Source organism: Ambystoma mexicanum, chromosome 1q (genome assembly GCF_040938575.1).
Source record: "Ambystoma mexicanum isolate Mex_15411 chromosome 1q, UKY_AmexF1_1, whole genome shotgun sequence".
NCBI classification, from domain to species: Eukaryota; Metazoa; Chordata; class Amphibia; order Caudata; family Ambystomatidae; genus Ambystoma; species Ambystoma mexicanum.
In genome coordinates, this window is record NC_090922.1 from 1,533,743,996 (window position 1) to 1,533,765,706 (window position 21,711).

General features: G+C 49.3%; 1 long non-coding RNA gene across 1 annotated transcript in view; it reads left to right on the forward strand.

The window, feature by feature from the left end:
* The window catches only part of LOC138522708 (uncharacterized), a 202,336-nt gene that overhangs the window by 136,985 nt on the left and 43,640 nt on the right, over nucleotides 1-21,711 (forward strand). Inside the window, exon 3 of the long non-coding RNA XR_011283328.1 lies at nucleotides 4,485-4,669. This is a non-coding gene — a long non-coding RNA (uncharacterized lncRNA). The remainder of the gene's footprint in view (nucleotides 1-4,484; nucleotides 4,670-21,711) is intronic.

The window sequence follows — 21,711 nt, forward strand, 5'->3', positions numbered from 1 at the left end:
GAGTCCTGGAGGCCGCGGGAATTTCCTCCACCGGACATGAGTTGTGGGAGTTTTGGAGTTGGGGGGTCGGCGCGGGGCACCGGCATTTGCTGCGAGGTCTATGCGCCGTGGTCATTTCCTCCACCAGCAAGTACAATGAGGTAGGGAGTGCCACCGCCATGGACCCGATCGGTCGGGGTTGCCACATGAGGGGCCGTTGCAAAATGTCCCCACGTTAGGAAAGGAAAGGCGGCTGGTTGTACTGCTGAGTACGACCGCATGCCTGCGATGCACTTAAGTGTGTCCGTTTAAGCCAGAGCAGTGTGACAGAGTCTCCATGTGCAAGCCCCCAAACCAACCTCCAAGGCCATTAATTAACTCCCGCTGATATGAAGGTCCTTTCTGGGGCGGTGGAGCAGGGCTTCTGATATCAGTCATGCTCTAAGGAGCCAGTGATGGCTGGCGATCGCCTGATGAAGCTGCGAGCATCGCTCCAGGTCGCAACAGCGCATTAGCCCTTCTATTTGGCCAGTTTCCAAGCAGTGCATTGTGGGATATGTAGTTAAGGTTATCCCCCTTCCATTATGACTTACACTGTTATGTTATGTTAACGGTACTTATATAGCGCACAGTCACCAACGGAATTGGTCCCCAGGCGCTCTGGAGGATCTGTAAATGAGAAGGTGGGATGGGTTAGTAAGGTGAAGAGGGCGTAGGATAGTGGGAGGAGTGGTGTACTGTTGGCAGCTTCAACTCGGTAGACACCGGGTGCTGAGCTTTGGTGCGATCCATGAGCTCAATCTAAAAAAATAAAAATAAAAAATATTATTTAAAAAAAATAAATCTTTTTAGGGATAGCAAGAGAGAGCACGTTGCCAACCCTGGTGACCCCCTAAATGACATCCATGGATCGGTGTCAGTCCACGTGTGCTGTTGGTGCGGCTTATGTGTTGTTGCAGTGTGGTGAAGTGCGTGCAGCTGGCTGTGCGAGAGATGGTTGTGTGAGTTTTTTTAAGTATGCAGAGAGTTAGAGTTTATAGTGGTTAGTGGGTTATGTGACATTTAACATGCAAACATTCAGTTCTATCTAAGTGTGGCACGTGCTGACCTACACAATTCAGTCTGAGTGTGGCACTCACCAACTCTAACAATACCATCCAGATACCACACAGGCCAATGTTCATAATTCTATCAAATTGCGGGACATGCCAACATCCTCAATTCCTTTTAAGTGTAGTGCTTGGCAATCTTCATAATTCCGTCCAGGTGTGGCACATGCTAACATTCACAATCCCGTCTAGATACGGCGCAGGCTAATGTTCTCAACTTTAAGTGACACATGCTAACATTCATAATCCTGTCTAGATACGGCACAGGCCAAAGTTGGGAATTATGTCTGAGTGTGGCACATGCTAATATTCACAATCCTGTCTAGATACGGCACAGGCCAAAGTTAGGAATTATGTCTGCATGTGGCACATGCTAGCATTCACAGTTCTATCTCGGTGCGACGCAAGCCAGGTTGAGGATTCCATCCATGTGTGCAATTCTCTGTAAGTGTAGTGCATGCCAACAATCTTGATCCCATCTAGATGCGATGCAGGCCAATCTACACAGTTCCCTCCAGATGTGGTACTAGCAGACATTGGTAAGTAAGTTGGTATGTAGTGCAGGGCAACATTTACAGTCCATTTGCAGTGGTTGCAAGTCTTTCTAAGTATGCATTATGTAAGTCTATGGCAGTCTATGCTATGGAAAGGTAAGGTAGAGTGGCGGGGGTTTTCTGGAATAGAGTAATTGCTCTACACCCCACCCATGCCACACTCACAGTTTTTGTTGGTGTCTGTCGACTCCTAGTTTCACTGGCTTCCCCTGCGGACACCTGCAGACACTTTGTGGAGCCGCCTCTGTTGGAGCGGCCCTTGGCCTTGGGGCCCTTGGCTGCAGGGGCTGCCAGGTAGAGGGCCGCCCTGGGTAGATGGCCTTAATGTTGTAGAGTGAGCCAATCGAGGTGAGGGGGTAGTCTGGGAGGCGAGAGGAGGGAGGGGAGGAATTGGAAGCGAAAAGGGAACGGGGAGAAAGAACCACGTGGGTGACGGTACCAGGAGGTACACCGGGCCACTCAATCTTTAAAAAAAAAAAAGAGGGACCCAGGAGGGTCTTGTGCAGTGTCTGATGCATGTCATGCATTTTTTTCTAGTCTTTCTCCAAGTTCTCTGCTGTATAGGTTATGCAAATGGCCACATGGTGAAGTAAATAACCTATTTCTAGTTTCAAAGAGACTTTTTAGTAAGAAAAAGCTGGCCTGGCATTTTGTCCTTTCCAAGTACGAGTCTAAAGTACCGCGCTGACCTTGGCCTGTGAGATAAAACACTTTCTTACGGACAACTCTTCCACTTGTGACAGAAGAGGCAAGTCCTGCCCTTTCTCCGAAATAAAGTCGACGTCGGTTGCTAAAGGCACGACCATGGGGGACCCCCAGTGTGTTGCTGTCAAGCTCACGGTTACACAGTTACTGCAGCGGGTAATTTTTAAGTGGAACGTGCGGTTTGGTTCTCGAGAAAAATGCGCCACCAAATGCGTGCTAACCCAAGTTGGAAAGAGGTTTTTATAAATCCATCTTGGGGAATCGGACGGTTGTGGTGAGCCACAAGTTTTAGTAAAATGTCGGGTTTTCACCTGGTACAGTATTGTCTGGTCCGTGGCTGGGGGGATCATCACCGATTTATGAGATCCATGGATTCAGCTCAATTTCTATCTGGTAAAAAGGCACCATGTTCCATTTGGTATCAAGAGGGGCAACGGACGGGTTGCAGCATGGATGGAAGTAGAACTAGAAGGTGTACGCGGGCGGAAGGTGCTCGCAAGTGCCATCACCTGCATGACAGTTTAAGGGGCAGTAACCTGCTTGCTTGGCCAGAATAGATCTTTCACCAGGTTTGGGGTAGAGGCACGTAGTGGGTGCCCTGCGATGGGGTTAGTATGGCCTTGGGTGATGTATGACCTTAAAGACAGCAGGTCAGGCTCGAGCAGGGCTGTTGCGCCGGAAGATGAGCTATCAGAAAGCTGAGGGTTGCAGCGCTATATAAATGCTGAATTATTACATCTCGCTTGGAGAGCAAGATGACAGGAAGCAGCTCAGGTTCAAGCACCGGGTCTGCCCGGAGAAACGTGTGGGCGTTAAGCATGTTATAAACAACTCAGCGCCTCTTGGGAGTCTAAGCGGCGGGGCACCTGGTGGTTGCAATGAGGGCTCAGCTTCCCCCGAATACACGGCGCTCCCCCAGCCCAGGAACACCTGCAGGGACAGGCTGGTCTCAGGCACGAAGGGTTGGGAGAGTTGGGCCTACTGTGGACTTTGTTGGGAACAGAGGGAAGCAAGTTTTGGACACGGAGCAGTCGCAGCACCTTTGGAACTTTTTTCACAATTGTTTGCTGTGTTTTCTATTATGTGTGAAAATAAATCTGCGGCCTTTTATGCCAAAAAGAAGACAAGTCTCATTCTGCACCTCACTGGTGGGGAGAAGAAAGGGGCTGAGAGGAATGAGCAAGGGTGATGTACATTGGTGTAATAATGGACACATGCCCAGGTTATGTGCCCGGACACATGCCCCAGTAGTGTGTTAGATGTGCTTACGTGCAGGCATTTGCCACATAATGTATAGGACTGTGCATCCTTCTCCAGGAAATATTCCCAAAGTTCCTCTGGCCCCTCACTTATCACCAGGGGCGTGGAGGAAAGTGCTACTTTAAACAAATGCAGCCATACTTATCTCTCTGCCCCTCTAGTAGGCTTAGACGATTCCTACTCCTATTGAGGGTTGATAATCTACCGCTGCGAACCAACAAAAGCAAATATAATGGTTTAATCTCTGCAGAAAGATACTGCAGACTTTGTAAGAATAAAGGATGTCAAGAAACTGCTCAGCATGTTCTCTCTAGATGTGTAAATATGATGGACTCTTATTTAGTAAATTTTAGCAATTTTGTACATGATGCGGAGTACATCAGGGACCCTGCCTTCTGGCAACGCCTCATGAACACTCAGAGTATTCAGCTGCAGATTGCCACCTTTAGAGTATGGTCAGAAATTGAAAGAACCTTGAAGATATCTATATGAATTAGTTAAACAGCAGGCTGATGATTATGACTATGGAAGTGGCCTACGGTCACTGTTATACGTGTCTTATTACTCGAATCATATGCAATTGCTACTAAGTTTGAATGATTTGAAAAATTGTAAGTGTAAAAAGTCCAAATTATGTTTGAGTTTAATAATATTTTTCTTTTTTTTTTCTTCTTTATATTTTTTATATTCTCTTTTAATATGTAATATGCAATATGATGAATTTGTATATTTATCAGTATGTGTAAAGTTTAAATATAAACTGTAACACATTATTAATAAATTTATTTATTTAAAGTGCTACTGCAATGTGTGTGATGAGCTGGAAATACTAATGCACTTCACTTCTAACCGCAGTCTTTCTCTTCTTAACTTCAAGCCATTCTATACATCTCCAAGGGCTGCGCCTCGACCTGTGTCGCCAGCACCGGAAGGAACCAGCGAGTCATGTGCTGCAAAACAGACCTGTGCAACAAACATGGGAGGCCCGTCGCCCCCGCCCCCGCCCCGCCACGTCTCCCGTGACAGCAGTGGCGTCTTGCAGCCCAGAGCCAGACTTCCCAGGTAAGGGTGGGGGGGGGGGTTTACTGGCCGAGTCATCTCGCTGTATGTGCGTGAGGGCAGGAATTGGGCAGGGTGACCATGCAACACGCCTGTGAGATAGGGAGACGGGTAGTAGGCATTCCAAAGAGCACGAGCAGAGAGGAACTGAAAACGTTGCCCCTACCCCCCGACTCTTCCTCTCTGCGCTCACAGCTCCCCATGGATGTCATTTAGGGGGTCACCAGGGTTGGCAACGTGCTCTCCCTTGCTATCCCTAAAAAGATTTGTTTTTTTTAAATAATATTTTTTATTTTTATTTTTTTAGATTGAGCTCATGGTCTGTGCCCAGCAGCATGTGGCTCTTTGTTTCTGGAGTGGCTGGTTTTCTGATAGCTATAGCCGGTAAAATAGCTCAGTGAGTTGAGTGCTGGCTGCAGCAATGTGTGTTTGATCTGCAGGTTGTATGTTCGACTCCCAGCAAGGTCAACTCAGCCTTTCTTCCTGCTGAAGTTGATAAATGAGCACCAACACAGGTTGGGTGTTATAGTATGTATATTTGTTCTATATGAAGCGCTTAGGCGTAAGTTCTATATAATAACACATCATTATCGTTTGGCCTTGGACGTCTGCTTGCATTCACAGCAATTTGGTGATATGGGCCTATACACACTGATCCTAATGATACATATGGCGGTCCATTCTTGTTTGAAATGTATATCACATTATAGTGATATCGTAACCATATTGTACGAGTGTACTTAGAAACAATGCTATGTTATGTCACTTCCTGTTTTGTCGAGCGGTGAAAGGTTGTGTTCCCTCGCTTCCTGTGATGCCACTTCGTGGTGGGGTCAAATGTCATCACTCCTAGTGATGTCATCAGAGGTCAAGGGTCATGTGATGTCAATTCCGCTACCCCGGGCATTTCGCTGAAATGACGTCCCTGAGCTCCCCTTGAAGCCCAGGCTATCAGTGAGCTTGTTCCTGGCACTTGCTCTCATCCCTCTCTATGCACGGGCACCTTCCCAGCTGGCATCTCTGAACACATCACCAGGTGCCTTTCCCAGGCCCGCCAAAGGATGGCGCTACTCTGCCTGGTGTTAATGTTCTCCGAGAAGAAACTTGTTCCAACCCACTATCCCCTTTCCTCATCACTCCATCACCAAAAGCACACACGTCTGGGGTTGTCTTCGACCCCAAACCTACAATAAACCCCTTCATGGCTGCCCCTGCAACTGCTGCCAGGATTACCCTGAGAACCAGGATTACGCCACCCAACCTCCCTCACCACACTGGCAACATCATAATCACCCGCCCCCTTGGCTACTCTTCTAACCTTCTCCTGGCCCCTCCCCTCTACGGCTCCCCTCAAGACAGTGGTCATGTTTGCCAGACGCATGTCCTATCATCGACATGCATGCCCTCCCGCCTGGCAGCAGCACCGGCATGCACAGGTGTTAGGGAGAATTCTCAAGAATGTGCTAATTTCCCTTACCTTTTGAGACCCAGAGCAGCTTTGCTGGATGTCTAGGATTTTAATTTTTACCTGGAAATAGTGTGAGACATTTTTCCCACTCTTTCATGTATTTTGACGTGTGTTCTACTTTTGTATTCTGTGGATATGTTCAGTGGGGTGTCTTTCTGAATTCCCAAGGTGTAAATACCTTCTCTGTGACTGACTACCGTCTCCCAGTGCATGTAAACTTAAATTGGCTTTACTAGTCTTTTTAAATTTTTAGACCCAGCACACACTATCTTCCTATAGAGTGCTGGAGGGGTTGCCTAGCATCCCCTTTGTCTAAACACTGATATAACAGTCACATTTTACCCTTTCCTCTTGAAATGGCTGGTGGCAGTGGTTTTAGAACAAACTACCATGATTTTTCCCCACCGCGAACACCGGTAGCTAAGAATCGGGTCAGCCATGTTTTTCAATATGGCGCCCAAGACCCCTCTGTAAAAACAGACTCTGGTCATCTTTTTTGGCTGTTTCTTTTAGGAAAGGTCCTTCTTGTGTTTAACTCTGCATGCTAAGCCAGGTTTGGTCGCTTTGTTCGATACCCTTTGGCGGGCTTCAGTGCTAAAACCTCCTCTGGCGCCTGAGTGTCTAGAGTGGACATGATGTGAGGGAGGTGCCAGAAACTCCCTGTGCTTAGTCTTCTAGGAGACCTGAATGCACTCTGGCGTGATTGGCTGGCTGACTGTCCGGCAAGGACAGCTACCCTGCTGGGTGAGTGGCAGCTAGGCTGGAATGAATGGGAGAAAACTGTTTAAAAGCAGGACTCTGGGACTTGCAAGGCAGAGTCGACCACTGGAACGAAAGAACCGAAGACGAGTTGAAGGAAGACAACTGCTGCAACTCCTGGACCATTGGTTTGCCCGGTGAAGGCCTGCTGCAGGTCCGAATTGCCTGAAACTCCCTCAACAGAGAAGCCCCTTCAAGGACGACTTCATCCCTTGAGCTGGTAGGAACAACCAACTTGTAAGCCATCTGGACACCGTCTCCATACTGGTTGAATTTTCATCAGAGTGCTGTTGAAAAACGGATAGCGAGTGAGAAGGATACCAGTCTGTGAACTTTAAGGCACTCACACCTTAAAACTGACGGCAGTGCAGGAACCTCCCGACGTCCTCCTTCTTGTCCCCACGAATAAAGCTCAGGAACAGCGAGATCTGCAAGAACTGCCAGGAACAACTGCCTCAGCTACATCTTTTCGTCACCCATAAGGTACTGTGCAAACGCGGTGTAGAAATCCTTTCCGTCACAGTGAAAGTTTGTGAAACTTTCCCAACTTTTTTTGTTCGCTCCTAATCCGACATTTAACTCCTTTTCTGGCAAAGTACTTCTAAGAACATTGGCAAAGACTTAACTGTTTACTACCGGAACTATGCTATCCTATACAAGACACTGAGCCATTGACTTTGGCACAGGCCTATTGAATTGAATTGCCTCTTGTAGTGAACTGAAACTATTTGCCCTGCCTATGAAAGTAATTGTGCTTTGATTCTTATAACCTTTGTCTTTTTACTCCCTTTTGAAAGTTACTGAAGTGCCATTTTGCTCCCACTTCAGGGGAGCCTAACTTGTTCAGAAATGTATTGGTTTAGTACTGTAGTGTATTATAGTGTGATATTGAGCTGCTTCTTACTAGTGGAATGTTTTCTAAATAAATGTGTAAATAAATGTATATTCCTTTACCAAGGAACCTTGAGTAAGTGTTTGCTTGAACTACTGTGATTACAAGTCCTTTGTGTAACATCTTGTACTGCTCACATCCCTCTTGAGATAAGCCTGGCTGCTCAGCCACTGCTACCACATGACTGTGTAGTACAGGCTTGTACCAAAGGTGAGATTGTGCTTACACTTGTAGTCTTAATTGTGTGTAGTGTGCCCAAAGGGTACTGCATATGATTCTGCCTAACAACGGGGCTACCAATGCCAGATCGAGCCCTCTCCAGCCCCTCGCTACTGTTAAGTTCGCGGGCCCGCGGCCTACGCACGGGGGCTGGAGTTGATCGATTAGGCCGCGCGGCCTGTGGCGCAGCTCCAGCGGGAGCTGGAATGAATGCACTCCCACGCTGATGTTGGGTCTGCCCCGGAACTGCCTCCCGAACGCGGGGGCGGGGCTTTTATTAGGACGCCCTGCGTCACCGCGCAGCGGGACGCAGGGCGGAACGTAACATTCCTCCTTTATTATAAAACAAAACAAAACACATAACTATAACTGCCAAACAACTGCGAGGTCCAACCACAACTGTCCGTCTTCAACACTCAGCCGCCCTGCCATTAGGGTTCATGGCACCAGTGTACCAGCTACCACACATAGTCACTTAGCTTAGCTGGCGGTCTTGTTGTTGTTCTCAGTCTGTATCGTCCTTCGCGGGGTTCACCCCCCCTTGCTTCCGGCTCTGTTCCATCTTCGCGGTTCGGGCCCTCGAGGCCGGGTTCATCCACCGGCTCCCAGTCTCCATCCCTCGCTCCGTTGTCCTCAGGGATGGCCTCCGGCTCTTCTTCACTGGGAGGAGTGTCCTCGCCTTCCCAATGGCCCTCCTTGTCGGTCCACAGTGTACGTGGTACGGCCTTGAACCATGACGCATTCCTCGTCACTTGGCGGCTTCCCCGTGTCACCGTTACCATGGTTCCATGCCGGTTGCTGACGGTCCATGGAAGTTCCTCGTACCTGGTGTCCAGTTTAGACTTGGAGGGGTTTCGTAGCATGATGACCTGGTCACCCACTTGATGATGGGACGGCCTCGCTCTCCGCTTGCCACTCATGTGTTCGTTGGCATCCCTTCTCCTTCTCTCTGTGCGTTCCTCGTTCACCGTGTCCGGGGTTCTGCTTGGGTGATGCGGGATTGAGGATCTGATGACGGTGCCGAACATGAGGTCCGCAGGCGGAATGCCGGTTGTGCTGTGAGGCGTGACCCGGTAATTTCGGAGGAATCGGAAAAGGTCAACCTTCCAGGGGCTGGCGTTAGCCTTAGATACTCTGAGCACTTTATTGATAGTCCTCATAAATCGCTCTACATCCCCGTTTGCCTGGGGGTGTCTTGGAGTGATGTGATGATACTTCACATTGAGTTCCTGTAGATACTTTTTGAAATCCTCCCCTGTAAACGGCGGCCCATTGTCGCTTTTGATTGAGATAGGTAGTCCGTGAGTCGCGAACATTTTCTCTAGTGCCGGAATGACCACTTCCGCTGCTGTGGACTCAACTACCTCGACTTCCGGGTATCGAGAGTGATCATCGACGGCCACCAACAGGTGGAGGCCTTCTCGGAGCTTGCAGAAGTCAATGCTGATGGCCTCCCAGCGAGAGCGGCCCCGTTCTGCTGATATGATGGGTTCCGGGTCTGGCGGGGCCCCCGTGATCTGACAGGGTAGGCACGTGGCAACGAGTGTCTCGACCCGCTCCTCGATCTGGGGAAACCATACTCGGTGCCGAATGCGGGCTTTCGTCCTCACCAGTCCTTGGTGTCCTTCATGTGCTAGGGCCACTATCCTGTCCTGTAGTTTGAGAGGTATCACGATGCGGTTTCCCCGTAGTAACAGTCCACCTTCCGTGACTGACAAGTCTTGCCGCACTGTGAATATGCCGGACAGAAACCCTTTTGCTTCCGCTGTTCTGTTGTGTGTGTGTCTCATGAAAGTCTTCCAATCACCGGAAAGGATGGCATTTTTCACTAAGTCACAACACGGGTCCTGGTGCGTTTCCGCCTCGATCTCCTCGATGCTCACCGCCTTGGGTCTCATTGCGCGCACTACTTGGCATATGTGTTCCTCTGTCTCTGCCGCCACTTGGATCTCTTGTTGAGTGGCCTCTCGCGGATGCCTGGAGAGATAGTCCGCTGGGTTTCCGCTGCCTGGTTGATAGACGAGATTAAAGTCATATTGCTGGAGGTGCAGTAACCACTTGGTGATTCGGGCCGGAGGGTGTGCCGATGTTCCCATGAAGATTGGTAGCAGGGGCTTGTGGTCCGTGATTGTCGTGAAGTGACGCCCATAAAGGTAGAGGTGAAAGTGTCGGCACCCCCACAGCACGGCAATGGCCTCCTTTTCGATGTGTGAGTACCTTTGTTCGGTCTCTGTGAGGGCTCTCGACGCATACGCAATCGGTCTCTTCTCCCCTTCTCTCGTGACTTGCATTAAGATGGCTCCGAGCCCTACGGGGCTGGCATCTACGAATAGCTCTGTGGGCAGTTCAGTGTTGTAGTAGGCCATCTTGGTGTCAGCTGAGAGGGAGTCCTTGATGCTCTCGAACGCGTCCTGGCATGTTGGCCCCCATTCCCACTTGACGTTGGCCTTCGTGAGTTCCCGCAGCGGCTCAGATAGCGTGGCCAGGTTTCGGATGAACCTCCCGCAGTAGGTGGCCATGCCTAAGAAACTGCGCACTTCCGTGGGGGTCATCGGTGGGCTTGCCGCCTGGATGTCTGCGACCTTCTGCGGGTCAGGTGAGATGCCTGTGCTGCCAAACTTGTAGCCAAAAAAAGTGATCTCGGATTTGAGGAACTCGCACTTTTCCCGGTGTATTGTGAGCCCAACCTCTTGTAGTCGGCCCAGTAGGGCGTGAAGCCTCTTGACGTGTGTTTCTTTGTCGGGGGCGTGAATCAGAATATCATCGCTCACGTTGAGGACACCGGGGATGCCCCTGATGACCTCCTGGATGGTTTGCTGGAACACCTCCGCGGCAGACGATATTCCAAAACTCAGGCGTTTGTATCTCCGTAGCCCCAAATGTGTAGAGAACGTTGTTATGTATCGAGAGTCTCTGTGGAGTCTGAGTTGGTGATACCCCGCCTTTAGATCAATCTTTGAAAATATACTCGACCCTGTGAGGTCAGCCACAATCTCGTCGATTGTTGGGGTTATGTGGTGTTCCCTTTTGATGGCGGTGTTGGGGAGGCGCATGTCTATGCAGATCCGTACCTTTCCAGGCTGCTTGGGCTTCCGTGTTACCACCATGGGAGAGACCCAGGGTGTGGGCCCTGTGACTTCCTCAATGATACCTGCCTCTTCTAGGGCCTTGAGTTCCTGCTCCACTTGTTCTCTCATGTGGAAAGGCGTTCTCCGGTGCCGGACGGCTTTCGGCTGCACTGTCTCATCAATATGAAGCTTGATGGTTTTGCCTTTCAGACAGCCTATGCCTTCTTGCAAGTCAGGGTACTGGTTCAGCATCTGCTCCACTTCCTTTTCATCGTTGACATGGCAGATGAATTGGACCACACCCAAATCCTCCGCTGCGTCCCCGCTCAGGAGGCTCTCAACACCTGCCTTCACCACATAGACTTTGGACCATAGTCTGTTTTTCCCGTGTCCCAGCGTGGTGCGGAACCTGCCAATGACCGGCAGGGGCTTTCGACAGCCGTATGCATATAACAGGGTGTCGGTGCTTTTCAGCTCTGGTGTAGGACTTAGGGTCAGGAAAATGCTTTCAGGCATGACGTTCACCGAAGCGCCTGTGTCGATGGTCATCAGAATGCACTGGTTTTGGATGGATACCATGCATTTGCGCCTTCGGGCGGCTTTTCTGCGAGGTCCTCGGTCTTGGCATAGTGCAGACACCATGTATACCTTCCTTCCTTTCCTGTCTGTGTCCTTGGAGGGGGCCTGCAGCATCGCCGAGATATCATCCCCTTTATCCTCCGTGGAAGAGCTGGCCACTGCGACCCTTCTGGCACTGGCTTGCTTCTTTTTCTTAGTCGCGGCCTTCTCCGGCTGGTTCTGCGGGGGCTGTATGGGGGTGTCCGTCGATCGGCATACCTTCGCGTAATGGTCCTTCCGGCCACATGCTCCACATGTGGTGCCTTGAGCAGGACAGTTGCGACGGCCATGTCGTGGGCCACCACACCAGCCACACTCTGTGGGTCCCGGAACGCGCGGTTGCCACCTGTTTTGGCCGTATCCACCACTGTTGTCATCTCTCGAGGGTTGTTTGTTGGTGACGCGGGCCACCATAGCCGTATTTAGAGCAGGTTGCAGCCTGTGTAGTGTGGCCTCCATGTTGGCCGCTCTGGTGTGTGCTAGTTCCCTCTGACGTCCTAGTTCAAGTATCCGCTGTAGGGGAATACCCTTCTCACTAAGTATCAGGCGCCTCAATTTTTCCGAATGAATCCCGTTGATGATCTGCCTCCTGATTTCCTTCTCCACGTTCGTGAATTCACAGGACATGGCTAACTTTCTCAGGCGGGTGTGGTATGCATCAAGGGTTTCCTCCGCTGCCTGTAAGGTGGTGCAGAAGAGAAATGTCTCATAGTCTGGGTTTAGTTGAGGGAGGAAGTGATCGGTGAGGGCGTCTTTCGCGCTTCGGTACCCATCCTGGCCATCATCAACGTTGAGGGAATTGAAAATGCGCAGTACCTCATCACCCACGCTGAGTAGAAGGTGTGCCTTCAGTTTCCTGGGCGCAGTGATTTCTTTGCACTCCATCGCCATCTCGAACTTCTGGATCCACAGCTGCCATCTGGGTCCGCATGACGACGGATCCGTGAAAGGGTCAAACGGCTGGACCAGTGTCGACGAAGTGCCTTGTGTTAGAGGTGGAGGTGGCGTCATGGACAGGTTTGCTGCAATTCTGGACGGCGTGGAGGGCCCAGGCGTGGATGCGCCGGCCGCCATGTTGGCGTGGACCTGATCCGTGTTGTCGTAGTTGTCTCTGACGGCCACCCATGCAGCGACGTTGGGCCTACCTTGGAGGTGCCGCCGTATCCAGGCACCGTGTTACGACTCAGGGCCTGGCATTCCCTACACGCCGTGATGCTGCTCCCTTGTGTTGGATGTTCGATGCCACCTGGTTTTCTCGTTTCTGGAGTGAAGAAAAATGGACTTGGTGGCAGAGAGCATGAATGGATGAGGTAGGCAAAAAAAAAAAATTTTTTTTTTTTTTTTTTTTTTTTTTGGGTGGGGGGGTTACGTGTGTGATGGCACCCCCACCGGGTGTCCAAAAATTTAGCCGATGGCTGTGTGGCGTTATTGTGCTCTCCGAGCACCGAGCCTTTCGTGAGATTCGTCTCTCCTCGTCGCCATTGTTAAGTTCGCGGGCCCGCGGCCTACGCGCGGGGGCTGGAGTTGATCGATTAGGCCGCGCGGCCTGTGGCGCAGCTCCAGCGGGAGCTGGAATGAATGCACTCCCACGCTGATGTTGGGTCTGCCCCGGAACTGCCTCCCGAACGCGGGGGCGGGGCTTTTATTAGGACGTCCTGCGTCACCGCGCAGCGGGACGCAGGGCGGAACGTAACAGCTACCTTGCAGACAGCGCCTCGATCAACTCTCAAGGCACGGCGGCCGTCAACTCTGAGCAAGCTAGCTGACCTTACACCCACCCACCCATCCTGCGTCCACTCCTTCTCACTGCCCCCCCACCACAGTCCCCAGAGAAACTGTTCAAGTCCAAGCTCCACCTGCTGACCGGTGAAGGGGCGTTCATACACCGTTACGGCCCTCCACTCAAGCAGATGTGGCATTAATGTACATGCATCCATCGTATTCATGCAAATACTGGCCATTGCCTAAATGTGCCCTAATACTCTGTGCCCCCCCAGTAGTAAATACCCCCATTCTATGTGCACAGGCCTTGGCCCTTCAGCGGCTGGCTCACGACATCTATGCAAAGGCACCCAGAATGGGGGGATTCATCTTTATATGTACCCCTGTCCTTTGAACTGCACTTCCGGAAGAAATGTATGTACAACCCTCAAAATAAAACACACATTGGAAACCGAGGGGTTCAAGACTGAGGCCGGTCATTCAGTACCTAGAACTCTTCTCATTCTATGAGCCTCCGCTAGGGGGCAGCATAGGGCTGCATGTGAAATGCAGGTGGGCGCTTCTACGGCTGGTGGGAGGATGGAGCTGTAATTAAGACTTAGCTCTATCCCAGCAGCCCCCGCGCGGTGGGCACCTGATACAGGATCGCTGAGATTGAATGATGAAGGGAAACAGGCAACCCCTAAAGAGCTAACCGAACCCTAAGGTTCAGGAAAGAGAGTGTGTGACCATAGCAAGCTGCCATGAGCAAAAGACTCTGGGTTCTTGGGAACATCATTGAAATACACAGGCCCTTAACCATGAGAATGACCCCCATCCCTTCCAGTTCACAAAGAGGGTTGGGTCGCCCCGGCCTCTTCGGGGCTCTCCCAGTGGCAGCTGGCTGGTGCTGTAGGAACAGGCCTGTTAGAGACATGGGAAGGAAAGAGGTGTTTTTAGAAAGGAGGATTTTTTTAAACTCAAGCCATAGAAAGGCAATACATCAATCCCTGGTCCTTCATGGGCTTCGAGGCCACTGCTGGCCGTGGACCTGGCCCGCGGTGAAGGCCCTCAGCAATGAGTCCTGCTGCAGCCATACCTCATACCTTGAGAGTCTCTTGGGGGTGTCTCCTAGTACCACAGTTTAGAAGAGGGCAAAGGAGTGTAGAGAAGAAGCACCCAGTCATACTACTCTTGAACACTGAGTGGTTAAAATGGTCAACCATGTTATTAGCGGAGCTCCAGAAATGAAGAGACCGCATGTCAACCTCCCCCCACCCACCTCGCCGGAGTAGACCACTTATCTGTCCCTTGCCCAATGTTCACTGAGATGCCCTTGCAGAATCTTGAAAAGAACCACTGACCATGAACAGTACGTTCTAGAAAAAAATAGAAGCAACCACATCTGTCATCCCAGAGATGATATAAGAAGCAACTCCCCCCCCATTCACAACTCGATTATTTCTGCATTCTACCAAATTGTCCCTAAGAAACCTTTCAAAAACCCTCAAACAAAGAAACAAGATAAATGGGGCACCCCAGATTAAAATACTTCCAAATTGAAAATAAAAAAAACTGGAGAACATCTTGAGAAGAAACAATCTACATAGTTTTAAATGTGCCCTCCATCAACAAGTACGCCTTTACAGAGCTGAAATAGACAAAGTCAAGAAAGCAAATGGCTCTACTCCAAACACATTGATTCTGCACACCACGGCTCTACTCCAAACACATTGATTCTGCACACCACTGCTCTACTCCAAACACATTGATTCTGCACACCACGGCTCTACTCCAAACACATTTATCCTGCACACCACGGCTCTACTCCAGACACACCACGGCTCTACTCCAAACACATTGATTCTGCACACCACGGCTCTACTCCAAACACATTGATTCTGCACACTACAGCTCTATTCCAAACACATTGATTCAGCACACCATGGCTCTACTCCAAACACATTGATTCTGCACACTACAGCTCTATTCCAAACACATTGATTCAGCACACCATGGCTCTACTCCAGACACACCACGGCTCTACTCCAAACACATTGATTCTGCACACCACGGCTCTACTAAAAACACATTGATTCTGCACACTACAGCTCTATTCCAAACACATTGATTCAGTACACCACGGCTCTACTCCAAATACATTGATTCTGCACACCACTGTTCTACTCCAAACAGATTGATTGTGTACACCACAACTCTACTCCAAACACATGGATTCTGCACACCATAGCTCTACTCCAAACACATTGATTCTGACACCACAGCTCTACTCCAAACACATTGATTCTGCACACCACAGCTCTACTCCAAACACATTTAGTCTGCACACCACAGCTCTACTCCAAACACACCACGGCTCTACTCCAAACACATTGATTCTGCACACCAGAGCTCTACTCCAAACACATTGATTCTGCACACCACAACTCTACTCCAAACACATTGATTCAGCACACCACGGCTCTACTCCAAACACAATGATTCTGCACACCACAGCTCTACTACAAACACATTGATTCTGCACATCACAGCTCTACTCCAACCACATTGATTGTGCACACCACGGCTCTACTCCAAATACATTGATTCTGCACAACACAGCTCTACTACAAACACATTGAACCTGCACACCACAGCTCTACTCCAAACACACTGATTCTGCACACCACACAGCTCTACTCCAAATACAATGATTCTGCACACTACGGCTCTACTCTAAGAACACATTGATTCTGCAGACTGCAGCTCTACTCCAAACACACATTGATTCTGCAGACCGCAGCTCTACTCAAACACATTGATTCTGCACACCACAGCTCTACTACAAACACATTGAACCTGCACACCACAGCTCTACTTCAAACACTGATTCTGCACACCACACAGCTCTACTCCATATATATTGATTCTGCAAACCACGGCTCTACTCCAAAAACACATTGATTCTGCACACTGCAGCTCTACTCCAAAAACACATTGATTCTGCACACTGCAGCTCTACTCCAAAAACACATTGATTCTGCACACTACAGCTCTACTCCAAAAACACATTGATTCTGCACACCACAGCAAAAGGTAAATGCACAGCCTTGCTAATGCCCACCCGTTCATCCAAATAGATTCCTCCAGATCATGCTATGCACCTTGAGGTCTTCAATCCCCAGCTGAAAACCTGCACCAAGTCTCTTGGTTTAACATCAACAGAAACCTTTCCTTCAAATAGCACATATCAAGGAAGACACAAACAACTTGGTTCACACATTCTCTCCTGCTGACAATCACGCCCGTCGTCCCAGGAGTTAATTTCAGATGTGCTGTGCAAACCTTGGTCCTCTCCCACCTGGAGGGTGGCAACGCTGTTTTGGAAGGCCTTCCAATGATACCATGGCACCCCTGAGATGTGTCCTGCATGCTTCATCACATCTTATCAAAGGATTCAGAGGTTCGACCACATCACCCAGCCCTTATTGAACTGCACTGGCTTCCCCCGCAAGCAGATATCTTTTACAAATCCTGCTGCGTCATCTACAAGGCTGTCGCCCGAGAGCCCCCAGACGACCTTACTGAGAAACTCAGCATCCCCAGAGGCCTACAATCCACCAGAAGTAAGGACATGTGCAAAGGGAAGGAAAGGAAAGAACCCGAAGAAAGGCCTTCTCTGTGTGCACCCCCAGACTCTGAAGCCCCCTCTGCGTCAACACCAGACTAGCCCCCTTGCTTGTACGTTTCAGGATGGAGCTGAAGACACTCCTCTTCAATGAATGGCTCCTCCCTAACATGTAGGTCCACATACCGTCCACTCCCCACCCTACCTGAGACTGGGTGATCTACTCCCCATGTTATTTCACCAGGTTGCTTTTAGATCACTTGCTGCAAAATTGCCCGGCCCCCGCTCCCTGCTCTAAGCTCCCTGCCTCCTCGTACCTCTGCTTCCATCCCCGTGTCCTTCCACCTGTGATTTGCAAAGAGCTCGATTCCTTCCCAAAACCAAGTCTGCGCTCAATAAATACCCTAATAATTAATTAGAATATTATCCAAGAATTAAAATATCTGACAGCCTGCAATGCAACCCTTATCTCTGCACAAGAGCTCTATGACCAAAAGGTAATTGACATACACAATCTCCTCAACAATGAAGGACTCCCTCGCCCACACTCCACTTGCAAGAGTGCACTGACAGCTCCTAAAACCTCTCCTTACCACCGTCTGTCTACAGGGGACCTACAAGCTACCATTTGCTCATGCAACCCATCAGGATGTCCTAAGAATAAATGCCCCCAATCTTTTCAAGCCCATCATGAAATCTCCCTTTCCCTCCTCAATGACTCCATCCACAGCGGAAGCTGAAACCTGCATACATCAGACCTCTTATTGAAAAGCCCATAGCCCATATATGACTGTGAGCCCATTCCATCTGGAAAGGTGTGCAAGCCCGAGCTTTTTTGATTTTTTAAAATTAAGATTGGTAACTCCATGTCAGAAAGGGCGGTCACTAACCAATCTCCCCATTCATTAATCGCCATGCTAAAAGCATATTGACACATGTGCTCTGCTGCATCAGTCTCCAGATCTGCAACCCCTGCTCTCCAGTGGCACAGAGCAGGTCAGAGGTCAGAGGTGTCCTTCTGACATCTGCTGTGACGGCTAATTTACAGCAGCACAGAGGCTACATTTATATCTCCACCTCCCTTCCAAAATGGCATAATTTCTATGAATTATCATCCTGGTGGTAGTTTATTCTTCAAAACTAAGTCATGCCTGATTTTGGAGTATGTTGACTGGTAAGTCACATAATTATTAAAGCCACATATGATTTGAGTCACACACACATATCAACACTGTGGGTCCAGGTCAGCTGTGAAAGGGTTGTGTGTATTATAATCAGACAGCCTGTCTCTTCTCAACCAGCAGGAAAAGAGGCTGAAAGACTTTGCCTCTTCTTCGCTCCTTTGTGAGTTCACGTAACACCTCTCTCCAGCAAGGACAGCCCTTCAGCTGGAGTATTTCTCGGACAAAGGAATCAAAGGGCATACCCTAAACCAAATAACTATCCTCACAACAGGGTGCTGCATCCTAAGGGACCTTTGATGCTATGGGTCTGAGAAAGGGTTGTGGAGTTAGTGTAGTCAGAGGGAGATCAGGACAGATGTGGACGGATTCCACGGTCTTGTTTCTCTCTGTACCTCTCGTTCCTTTCTGTGTTATCCACTTCATTTAGCACAAAGCACTTTGGGTATGATGCAAGAAGACAAGGACTACCTGTCACAATGACATGGATTAGAACCCTTAATAAAGTATTGATTTGTCCAATCCTCCGTGGACTTTTGCCTATAAAAGAGGTCTCCCATCCCTTCTTTGACTCACTTATGGACCATACAGGCCTCTAGGAAGCATTTATCTAGACATCTTTTGTGAGAGCAATCCGCTCCCCAGCCATCCACCAGCAAAGTGAAGATTGAGGGTTCTAAGGCAGAGGTAAGCATTGCTCCGTTATCCTCTCCACTGCCATCCACCAGTGAAGTAAAGATTGATGATTCCAAGGCAGAGGCAAGCATGACTCCGTTATCCTCTCCACTGCCATCCACCAGTGAAGTAAAGATTGACGATTCCAAGACAGAGGCAAGCATTACTCCACAATCCTCTCCAAAGCCATCCTCCAGTGAAGTGAAGATTGAGGGTTCCAAGGCAGAGGCAACCATTACTCCGTAATCCTCTCCAAAGCCATCCACCAGAGAAGTGAAGATTGAGGATTCCAAGGCAGAAGCAACCATTACTCCATAATCCTCTCCAAAGCCATCCTCCAATGAAGTGAAGATTGAGGATTCCAAGACTGAGGCAAGCATTACACCACAATCCTCTCCAAAGCCATCCTCCAATGAAGTGAAGATTGAGAGTTCCAAGGCAGAGACAAGAATTACTCCGTAATCCTCGCCAAAGTAATCCTCCAGTGAAGTGAAGATTGAAGGTTCCAAGGCAGAGGCAAGCATTACTCCATAATCCTCTCCAAAGCTATCCACCAGAGAAGTGAAGATTGAGAGTTCCTTTTCGCTCTGACCATTGAACCAATGGCGGAATTCATATGCCAGAACCACTCACACAAAGGTCTTAGGATGACCGGCCCCCCTCAGATAATATCACTTTACATGGACGACACTTTACTATATGTCTGTGACCCCAAAGAAAATGTGCAACACATCATGGCGGACATACATGAATTCTCAGAATACTCGGGATATAGAATTAATGTACCGGAGTCAGAAATATTTCCCCTTACTGAGGGCACGGGAGACCTAGCTGAAATAGAGGGATTTAGACCTGCCCCCACCAAGGTACGCTACCTAGGGATAATGGTCGCCAGAGATAAAACCATGCTATATACGCACAATCATGGGGAACTATTGTCAACCCTTTCGACCAAATTTCAGATGTGGGCTAGCCTTCCACTATCCCTGTATGGCAGAGTTGCGCTACTCAAAATGGTGGTCCTCCCCAAGCTCCTATATTACTTCAATAACATCCCACTTTGGCCTGGTAAACCCTTCTTCTCGAAACTTAAATCACTCGCCTCCTCGTTTATCTGGAATGGAAGACTGCCAGGATGGGTTGGGAAAAGATGGTTGAGCCTTTCGTGTAGGGAGGCATCGCGGCACCAGACTTCAAGCTTTATTATTTATGCGCGCAAGCTCAATTTTCAAAGCATTGGTTCGACCCAGAGGACACTGCCCCCCATATATTTATTGAAAAGCACTCTGTTCGCCCAAACAACATACGCTCAGTCCTTCTTAACCCAAGCTTTGAGGACATATGCCCGTTCGATCCGGTATACACGACCACTCATGCTTGGGCCAGAATTTACAAGAGGCTAGGGCTGGAATCCCCCTATGGGATTTCTCCAGCATTTCCCCCACATTTGATTGAGCCCTCCAGCAATCCTGGGACCCTAACATGCTTTTCACGCTACGCGACATGTTCCCAGATGGTGAGTTCTGTGACCTCACAGGCTTTATTGAAGCAGTGGGGAGGGGCCAGCTTAAACGCCTTCAATACTACAGGATGAGGGCTGCTTTCTCGGCGAAGTGGCCGACATTTCCGCAGGAACCTCAGTCCCATGCATGCATTAGGTCAATAGTGTCTATGGACGGTCACGGCAAGGGGGTCTCTATGCTATATTCATTGGTGCAGACCCATTCCCCAACACGCAACACGATGAGAGAAGTCTGGGAGCGAGACGTAGGCACTCAGATAGATGAGGTCCGCTGGGCCCGGTATTGTCAACTTACTCGATCAGTGTCCATGAATGCTGGGCTCCGGCTGATTCAGTTCAAAGTTTTAAACCAATTACACTATTCCCCTGCCAGATTAGCTAAATTTGTGGAAAATTGCACAGGTGCCTGCCCCAAATGTGACGCCCCCAATGCGGGGCCTTATCATATGTACTGGTCATGTCCGTTGATTGTGGAGTTCTGGAAGGAAGTCGCGAGGCTCCTTGAAGACATCACGGCCATTCCGGCGACTCTCCCCCCTGAAATACTTGTTGGGCGATATAGGCAAGGTAAAGGAAACCACAAGGCGATTATTTAACATCTCTTGCATTATTGCCAAACGCTGTATTCTTAAATGTTGGAAGTCCTCCACCGCCCCAACCATAGCCACTTTCATAAAAGACCTTTGTATGATAAAGGACGATGAGGAACTATTTGTACTGTCGGTTCCGTCACCATGTCGCCCTAAAGATATCTGGTCATTGTTACGCTTTTACCTGTGCGACCTGGACTCAGACCTCGATGCAACACCCGGGTCCTCGCCTTGATTTGCAATGTCTACTACTCTTGTACTGGTTGCTCTCATGTCCGAAAACTGTGATGTCTTCCTCTTTCCCACCTCCCTTAACTTGAAGGCTGTAAAATAATTAAGCTATGTTTTGATATGTTAATGTTGTGTCTTGCTGCTGACCTACCCTCTCAATAAAAATATGTTTAAAAAAAAAAGATTGAGAGTTCCAAGGCAGAGGCAAGCATAACTGCATAATCCTCTCCAAAGCCATCCACCAGTGAAGTGAAAATTGACGGTTCCAAGGCAGAGGCAAGCTTTACTCCGTAATCCTCTCCAAAGCCAATATCCAGTGAAGTGAAGATTTAGGGTTCCAAGACAGAGGAAAGTATTACTCCAGAATCCTCTCCAAAGCCATCCTCCAGTGAAGTGAAGATTGAGGATTCCAAGGCAAAGGCAAGCATTACTCCGTAATCGTCACCAAAGCCATCCTCCAGTGAAGTGAAGATTGAGGGTTCCAAGCAGAGGC